We start from the raw sequence: 8,633 nt of genomic DNA, 5'->3' as shown, positions 1-8,633 counted from the left end.
AAATTGGGGGAAGTGGCCTGGTATATAGATAGATGTGTGTATATATATATGTATATACACATATATATATATATATATATATATATAATATATATGTGTATATATATATATATATATATATATATGTGTGTGTATATGTATATATATATATATATATATATATATATATATATATATATATATATATATATATACAGTACCGTCCCGAATTATGCGTGTTCAAATTATGTGATTCCCCATTTATGCGGTCTGTAGTTTTCAAAAATAAATTTTCTGTATCTGCGAAGCTGTTCAAAGTCTGCAGTCAAGCACTACAAAATGTATCAATTCTATGGCCTTTTTTAAGTATATTGGTAGCCCTAAATACGGTGCTTGATAATAAATGTAACCAAACGATGTTTACCTTACAGTTTATTAACATAATTTCATAATAAATAGCCTATTTAAGGAAAAATTCCATATCAACGATGAAATCAGCTTTTAACTATACCAGTCCAGCTGACAAAATGTAAACAGAATTGTGGTTATGATCTCGGTAATCATTATCTTTCTCTAACCTTTCTATAATAAATGGTATTGTTAATTATGGGAAGTATCATATTTGATTAGTACAGTATATATAAAAGGTTCAGTTTTCCCTGTGGTTGTTCAAGATTTTCACACGTAGGCTAGGTTCGTTTATTGGCAGTGAATAGCGTAAATTTTGGTAACAAATTTTAAAGAGTCTAGATTTGCTTTACAGATTTGTTTTGTATAGTAAAAGGTTTAATTATAAAAACCTCTCTCTCTGAGAGAGAGAGAGAGAGAGAGAGAGAGAGAGAGAGTTTAAACATGAAATTAACATGATAATGTTAGCTGTGGTGATCAATTCCTCGCTTCACGTGGTACAAGAAACACAAATACGGCATTCGATTACAACAGCTGATTCTCTCTCTCTCTCTCTCTCTCTCTCTCTCTCTCTCTCTCTCTCTCTCTCTCTCTCTCTCTCTCTCTCTCTCTCTCTCTCTCTCGTGTTATTCAATACATATAGATGAAGAAACCAAAATTGGGTTTCTTAAGAAGTGCCAATTAGATACGAAACAAAAAAAATATATACTGTGTATAAAGCCATTTCAATCATAGAACATGGCATCCGATTTCGTCAGCAAACCACTATTTTTTAGGATACACCATTTTATTCCAGAAAATTGCTATTATCTAAATAGTTAATTGTGCTTTAATTATACTTTTATTTTAAATTTCGTGTGTGTTTTAAAAACTGAGTATTGATGACTTCTTTTTGTTTTACTTTTGGCTGTGATCAGATCAGCTGATGTCTAGCTGCCGCTCTCAAGAATAAGCTCGTACAAATACAGTAACAAAGTATTGTTTATACCATTTTTTAACTTATTCGAAACATCTATACAGTTAATATTACATAAGCACCGATGTGTTATAACCTATGATATTTTTGTTTTTGTTTAGTACATTTAAAACTTATTATTTCTCTCTCTCTCTCTCTCTCTCTCTCTCTCTCTCTCTCTCTCTCTCTCTCTCTCTCTCTCTCTCTCTCTCTCTCGCTAGGCTACCTTTAGCTACCTCTCATTTCTTACCTCTCTATTAATGAAATCATTGTTGCTTCACAAAATTTGTCATATCAGAAATCAATCATGATTCAATTTTCCTTACTTTCTCCAATCTGGCACCATCTCTGTCACATCGAACATTATAGCGGTAACCTAATTGTTCGATGACTTTAAAAACCGGCCTGTTACTTTCTTCTTCTTTTACTTTTTTCCAGATGGTTCCATGATTGAGGTGGGTACAAGTTGACTTACAACTGAAGTTAGGAAAAGTATTTTTGGATATGGAATGGACATTTATCTTTCATAACAGTTTAGAATGGTCGTAAATTATCATTCTGTCATCAGTGGCAGTTTTCTATTCTTGATTAAACGCAAAAAAATTGTTTCCCTGCTTGGCTACGTATGTAGGAATTAATATGAATACGGTAAGTAAAGTATTTGTAATAATATATTTACTAAAAGCTTTTAATATCATTAGTTATCACTTCGATCATGGGTGTTTAATGCGTTCGTTTGTTTATTATGATCGAAGATGGAGCGTATAGTAAACAAATGGAAGGTTTCCGTTTCAGGCGGCGTCTTTAAGAAAAGCATTATATAAATGGCATTCATTTCATTCATTTCGAAGTTCTAAGAAGAATTAAGTAGAGCAACATTGGTAACAACAAAATCATCATATAACCAATACTTGTTAAGATAGCATTCGATACAAAAACTATGTTTCGTCGTTATGATTAGAGATATGCGTAAACAAAACAATGGTTGTCCTTTTTTATTGTGCTTTTTCGCGTGTTGAGGAAACGCATGATATAAAATCGCCTTTATTTTAATAATTTTGGATTTTCAATTATACAACAAAAGCTAGTCTTTACAGTGATGGTTTTGCTATTCACCAGTTGTCTTAGGCAACAGATACAGTATGACGAACATTAAAATTTGTCCGTATGTTAGGTCGTGTTATAACGGGAAATATACGGTATTTACATCCATTCTGGTTGTAATTCTAACCATTTTCAAGTCATTAGAACTTTAAAGTATATTTAATGTTTGATTTATTTTCAAGAACAATTTAATATTATAAAAAATATAGTATAGTACATAGAAATTATTGGAAATGGGTAGTAAACACGTTTGAATAGGCAAGTTGCTGTTTGCCATGGCCCTAATGGAATTAATTTTGTTAGCTGTGTGTTTTGAAATATGCGATTTTCCATTCATGCAGGGTCATTGATCGACCTAATGTATGTATATATATATATATATATATATATATATATATATATATATATACATACATATATATATACATATATATATATATATAAAATATGTATATATACATACGTATAATATATACATATATATATATATATATATATATATATATATATATATATATATATATAGATATATATATATATATATATATATATATATATATATATATATATATAATATATTTATGAAATATGTATATATACATACGTATAATATATATATATATATATATATATATATATATATATGTATATATATATATATATGTATATATATATATATATATATATATATATATATATATATGTATATATGTATATATATGTGTATATATATATTTGTGTGCGTGTATTATTTTTCTCCATGATTATGCTACAAAATTACATAAAAATGATTAAAGATCAACCTATGCATGTATAATTGGATGGAAGTCAAGTAGTTGCGACTGACTACTCGCATATGCTAAAAACTACTATGAATATGAATACTTTGACTTATGTTCAATCAATTATTTATTATAGTAAAATGTGACGACAATAAAAAAAAATTACTTGTATATGTAATCATGTATGAAGATTGAACTTCTTTATAATATTTTATACTCTGGGGTAAGCGAATTGGTTTATGTCTATGCAATTCTTAATTTTTCCATGATTAGCTGCCTGACGTCAGTCTGTTGTATTATGTTTGGCAGTAGAACCTTCTCAACAAACTTCTTCGATAACATTTCGTCGTTTTCTGGTTGTTTTAGTGCAATAAACACGAATAAAGAAAATATATTCACATTTTGTCAGCAGAAACATGATGAAAGTATTACCTACTGCCATTTTGTTTACGCTAGGAAGACTAAATGCAGTATATCCTGTCATTTTGCTAACACAAACATCACCGGAGACATTACCTCCCTCCTTCATTAACACAAACATGCCTGGAAAAAAATAGCTTTTCCATTTTCTCAACAAAACTTTAATTGAAATGATACATTCTGCCATTTTTATAACTAAAACCCAGCTTACATCATCTCATTTTGTAAACATAAGCACGACTGAAGACACTACCCCTTTAAGGACCAAATAGCCCAAACGGGATCTTTAAAACAGCTACTTTTGGGTAGTCGTGGTGAACATGTTTATGCTTGTCTGAAATTGACGCTTTGGCAACTCATAGAGACACGCCTCTGCTCTTCGAATCAGCCAATCAGAAGCCGCCTGCCCTTCTCGGCAAGTCTGTAGCTCCTTCCAAAGACACCTCACTTGTGCTCCAGCCGCAAAAGTGTCAAGACGTGTCGCAGTAACGTCCACGTTTCCCCCCCCCCCCCCCCCCCCCGACCTTCGTAATCATGGTAAGTACACAGTGACTGTAGGATAGGGAAACCTAGTGATATGCTTACCTTTTGATGTGGGTTTCAAGGGCTGTAGTGTTACTGACGTGTCATAGTGACTATCGGAAAAAGTATAGATCCCACGTGGGCTACCTCGGTCGAGTTTAGGCAGACCACGCTCATCCAATATGGGATCTATTGGACCGTAACGGTTCTACCGCGCACTAGGTTACGACACACATCATTTTTGCAATTTATTTTAGTGATTGTCTGAGATATTTGTGAATAGTTTTGACCATATTTGTAGAAATAATAGTGATGATTTAGATATGTTAGGCTCATGTGCATTCAAAATATTACCTTACAAGGGATTAAATTACTTTTTTGTTAGGCAGTTACATTTTTTTCATTACATGATTTTAATTTTTTTTTTTTTTTTTTTGCAGTTTCGTGGCCATACGTTTTATGGGCATCGCAACGCTGCATTGGAGACTCAGGAACGTACACCATGGGTTGCCCCTGACGATGCTGAAGGAAGTGATGTCGACGTGAGCCCTTTGGATGTCGACAGTGATGACGACGACCCTTCGTACGTTCCTGACGACGAAGGCCTTACTCTGGAGGATGCTTTTGACCCTCCCAATGCTAGAGGTTAGTATGAGAGAGAGAGAGAGAGAGAGAGAGAGAGAGAGAGAGAGAGAGAGAGAGATTTGTTTAAAAAAAAAATTTAAAAGCCTAGTTGTTACAATGGTTGCTCTTTAAATTTGTTTTCATTGTGTTGCTCTTTAAATTTTTGTAAACAATAGGTATTTTTAAAACTTATTTGTGTACTTGCATACTCACTGACATACACATGCACACACATGCATACTCACTGACATACACAAGCACACACATGCATACTCACTGACATACACATGCGCACACATTCATACTCACTGACATACACATGCACACACATGCATACTCACTGACATACACATGCACACACATGCATGCACACACGCCAGCACACACGATTCATTTACTGTTTCACTTACTTTATTCTTGTTTCAGGTCGCAGGGTCAATGTTGTTGTCCCTCAGGAGATGCCTGTGGAAGAGGAAGGTGAAGGTGAGGTTAACCCTAAGAGGCCTCGTGTTGGTGAATGGAAGAAGGACGACATTGACATCCAACCCCTGTCCAACTTCATTCATCCACAGCCGGACTTCTTGAGGGAACCTTATGAGTATTTCTCTCAGTTCTTCACAGCTGAATTGAGGGATCACATCGTTTTCCAGTCCAACCTGTACTCAAGACAGAAGGATGTAGGCAGTAACTTCCACATATCAGAAGAGGATGTCATGGTTTTCCTTGGCCTCATCATATACATGGGCCTGGTTCCTCTCCCTAGCATCGTCGACTTCTGGGCCGTGAAGACCAGGATTCCTCAGGTTGCAGACTTCATGTCCAGGAACCGCTTCAAGGCCATTCGATCATCACTTCACTTCAACGACAATGACCAGGCAGCAGGCTCCCAAGATCGGTTCTTCAAGGTGAGAGTCCCCTTCAGCAAGGTCACCAGAGAGTTCCTGAAAGTTCCCGAGACTCCTATCCATTCCATTGATGAAGTGATGGTTGCCTACAAGGGCACAAGGGCTGGTAACCTTCGCCAGTATGTAGCCAAGAAGCCTGACAAGTGGGGCTACAAGTTGTTCTGCCGCTCCAGCGTGGATGGATTTGTGCATGATATTCTTATGTACCAAGGGGAGACAACCTTTGTGAGCCACCCTACTCAGCTGTCTGAAGAGGAGAATGCCATGTCTGTGACTTCCAAGTTTGTTGTCTCCCTTGTTAAGACCATCAAGGACCCAAGTCACGCAGCAGTGTATGCAGACAACTACTTCACCAGTATACGGTTGGCCAAGTACCTGAGATCGAAGTATGGATGCCGGTATGTGGGAACTGCCAGGGAAAACCGAGTTGGACATCCTCCCCTGAAGTCTGTGAAGGAGATGAGCAAGAAGATGACGCGAAGGGGCACACTGGACTACGTCTCTTCTGATGGCATCCTCGTTGCAAGATGGAAGGACAACAGCGTCGTGACAATCTTGTCCACTGATGTCGGTGTCAACCCCATGGGAACAGTGGAGCGGTACGATAGGGCACAGAAGAAGAAGGTTCCCATTCCTTGTCCATCTGCCATCCAGATGTACAACAACCGCATGGGTGGCATCGACAAAAGTGACATGTTGACACACCTTTACAAGACCCCCTTCAGAGCAAAGAGGTACTACATGAGGCTCTTTGCTTACCTCCTGGACCTAATCATCTGCAACGCTGGGATTCTGTACAAGAGGGATTGCTTGGCTTTGCAGACGAACCCAAAGCCCCTCAAGGACTTCCGACTGGATATCTCCAATTGGCTGAGAAGTTTCAAGACATCAAACTTCAGGATTACTAGGAATTCTCTTGGCACCAGGGATGTCCCTTTGCCCAAAAGGGGCCAACGGGAAGTTTTGCCAAGTATAGAGTCACGCCAGGATGCCACTGCCCTACACATGCCAAAGCATGTCCCCATGAGGCAGACCTGCAAGTTCTGTTCAACTGCAGGCCACATCCACAGGTCTCGCTGGATGTGTGAGGAGTGCAAATGGCCCTTTGCCTCACTGAAAGTCGAAATTGTTTTGCTTTGTTCCATAAGATTTCCAAGTAATTTTTTTTTGCTCTTTTTCAATAGATTTTAAAGTAAGTTTTATAATGTTTCTATTTTATCAATGATGAGTAAGGTTTAATATATTTTTTGCATTTTCAGAGTATTTTTGTATTTTTATAGTATTTTTGTATTTATTGAATTTTGTATTTTCTTGTATTTATAACGTATTTCTTATTTAATTAAATTGTTAAGCCATATATGTGTTTCTGTTATACATTGGAACTATAAAAAAACTGTCTGTTATACATTGGAACTATAAAAAACTGTTGGGCGAAACTTCAAAATCTGTGCCGTTATGGTCCAATAGATCCCATATGGGATGAGCGTGGTCGGCGTAAACTCGCCCAAGGTACCCAAATGGGATACTTCATTGCATGCAATTTTTTCGGTAATTTGGAAAATTTTTTAAAAGTACACAAGAATAAAAAGGTCTTGTATTTTCTAATACTACAACATACTAAAAGGAATTTTTAAAGTTTCCCATAAAACCTAGGGTGGACCTTAAAGGGCTACACTCCAATATGTTGACACGGACAAGATTATTGTTATAAAATCTTACCAGTTTGATACACATACTGTACGCAATTGAAAACCTCGTATGCTCCCATAATTTTGATATAAACAAGGGTAAAATCATCACATTCTCCTATTTTGATAAAGATTCAAAATATATTCTCCAATTTTATGTTTATACAAACACCACTGGAAATGTTACATCGTCCTATTTTGATAACATATATATGGAAGCAGATGTGCTTATGTATATCTTAAAATAAGATTTATCTGGAATTTTGCTGATATTATGTATCTCGCTTTTATTATTATTATTATTATTATTATTATTATTATTTATTAAAACTTTCATTGATTCTCATTACAGTAATGACTGTCTCGATGTGTTTCGCCTACTCACGGAACTTCCTATTGGTGGCAAGGGAGACCTTCCTGCAATCATAAGGTAATTGTTTAATATATATGTAAATGAAGATTTTGGTTTCAAGGTGGATCTCTAAAGTTTTAATTTTCTTGGATTATTTTTTTCATCTCTCGTCTTGATAATTGCTATTGTTAGTTTTAGGTTCTTATAAATTTTAGAGGGAAGTTACCGATACTTTTATTCATGTTTATAGTGTATTAGTATAAACCTTTCGCAACTCCATGAAGTATTTTGTTCAAGAGACCGCATTAATGGATACTCCTATTTAAACCTCACGCTGGTAATGGTATTCTTGATGCTTGAAATGAAGCGAATAAATGTAATAACCGTTTCTAACCGTTGGAGCATAATAATGATGAGGACATGGCACTAATCAACCCAGGAATTATATTAATGAAGGCTTTATTCCTAAGGATCCTGAGATTCCATTCGTGTTAATCGGCCTTCGCTCTTAGTTTGGTCAAGTGTAATTACGACGGGTAATAATGCGGAATGTGTTGGTCGCCATTGAAAGTAAAGAGGCGTAAACAGAGGCAATATGTATGTGTGTATATATATATATATATATATATATATATATATATATATATATATATATATAAATATGTATATATATGCATGTATATATATATATATATATATATATATATATATATATATATATATATATATATATATGTACATATATAGATATATACATGCATATATAAATACACACACACACCAACACACACACACACACACACATATATATATATATATATATATATATATATATATATATATATATATATACACATATATATTTATATATATGCATATATAAATACACACACA

General features: G+C 34.9%; 1 long non-coding RNA gene across 1 annotated transcript in view; it reads left to right on the top strand.

The window, feature by feature from the left end:
• LOC137621205 (uncharacterized) overlaps positions 1-8,324 on the top strand; it is a 378,775-nt gene extending 370,451 nt beyond the window's left edge. Inside the window, exon 3 of the long non-coding RNA XR_011040175.1 lies at positions 7,740-8,324. This is a non-coding gene — a long non-coding RNA (uncharacterized lncRNA). The remainder of the gene's footprint in view (positions 1-7,739) is intronic.
• Positions 8,325-8,633: the final 309 nt, after the last annotated feature.

Source organism: Palaemon carinicauda, chromosome 27, assembly GCF_036898095.1.
Source record: "Palaemon carinicauda isolate YSFRI2023 chromosome 27, ASM3689809v2, whole genome shotgun sequence".
NCBI lineage: Eukaryota > Metazoa > Arthropoda > Malacostraca > Decapoda > Palaemonidae > Palaemon > Palaemon carinicauda.
The sequence above is the reverse complement of the archived record's forward strand: the minus strand, read 5'-3'. Positions and strand labels throughout refer to the sequence as shown.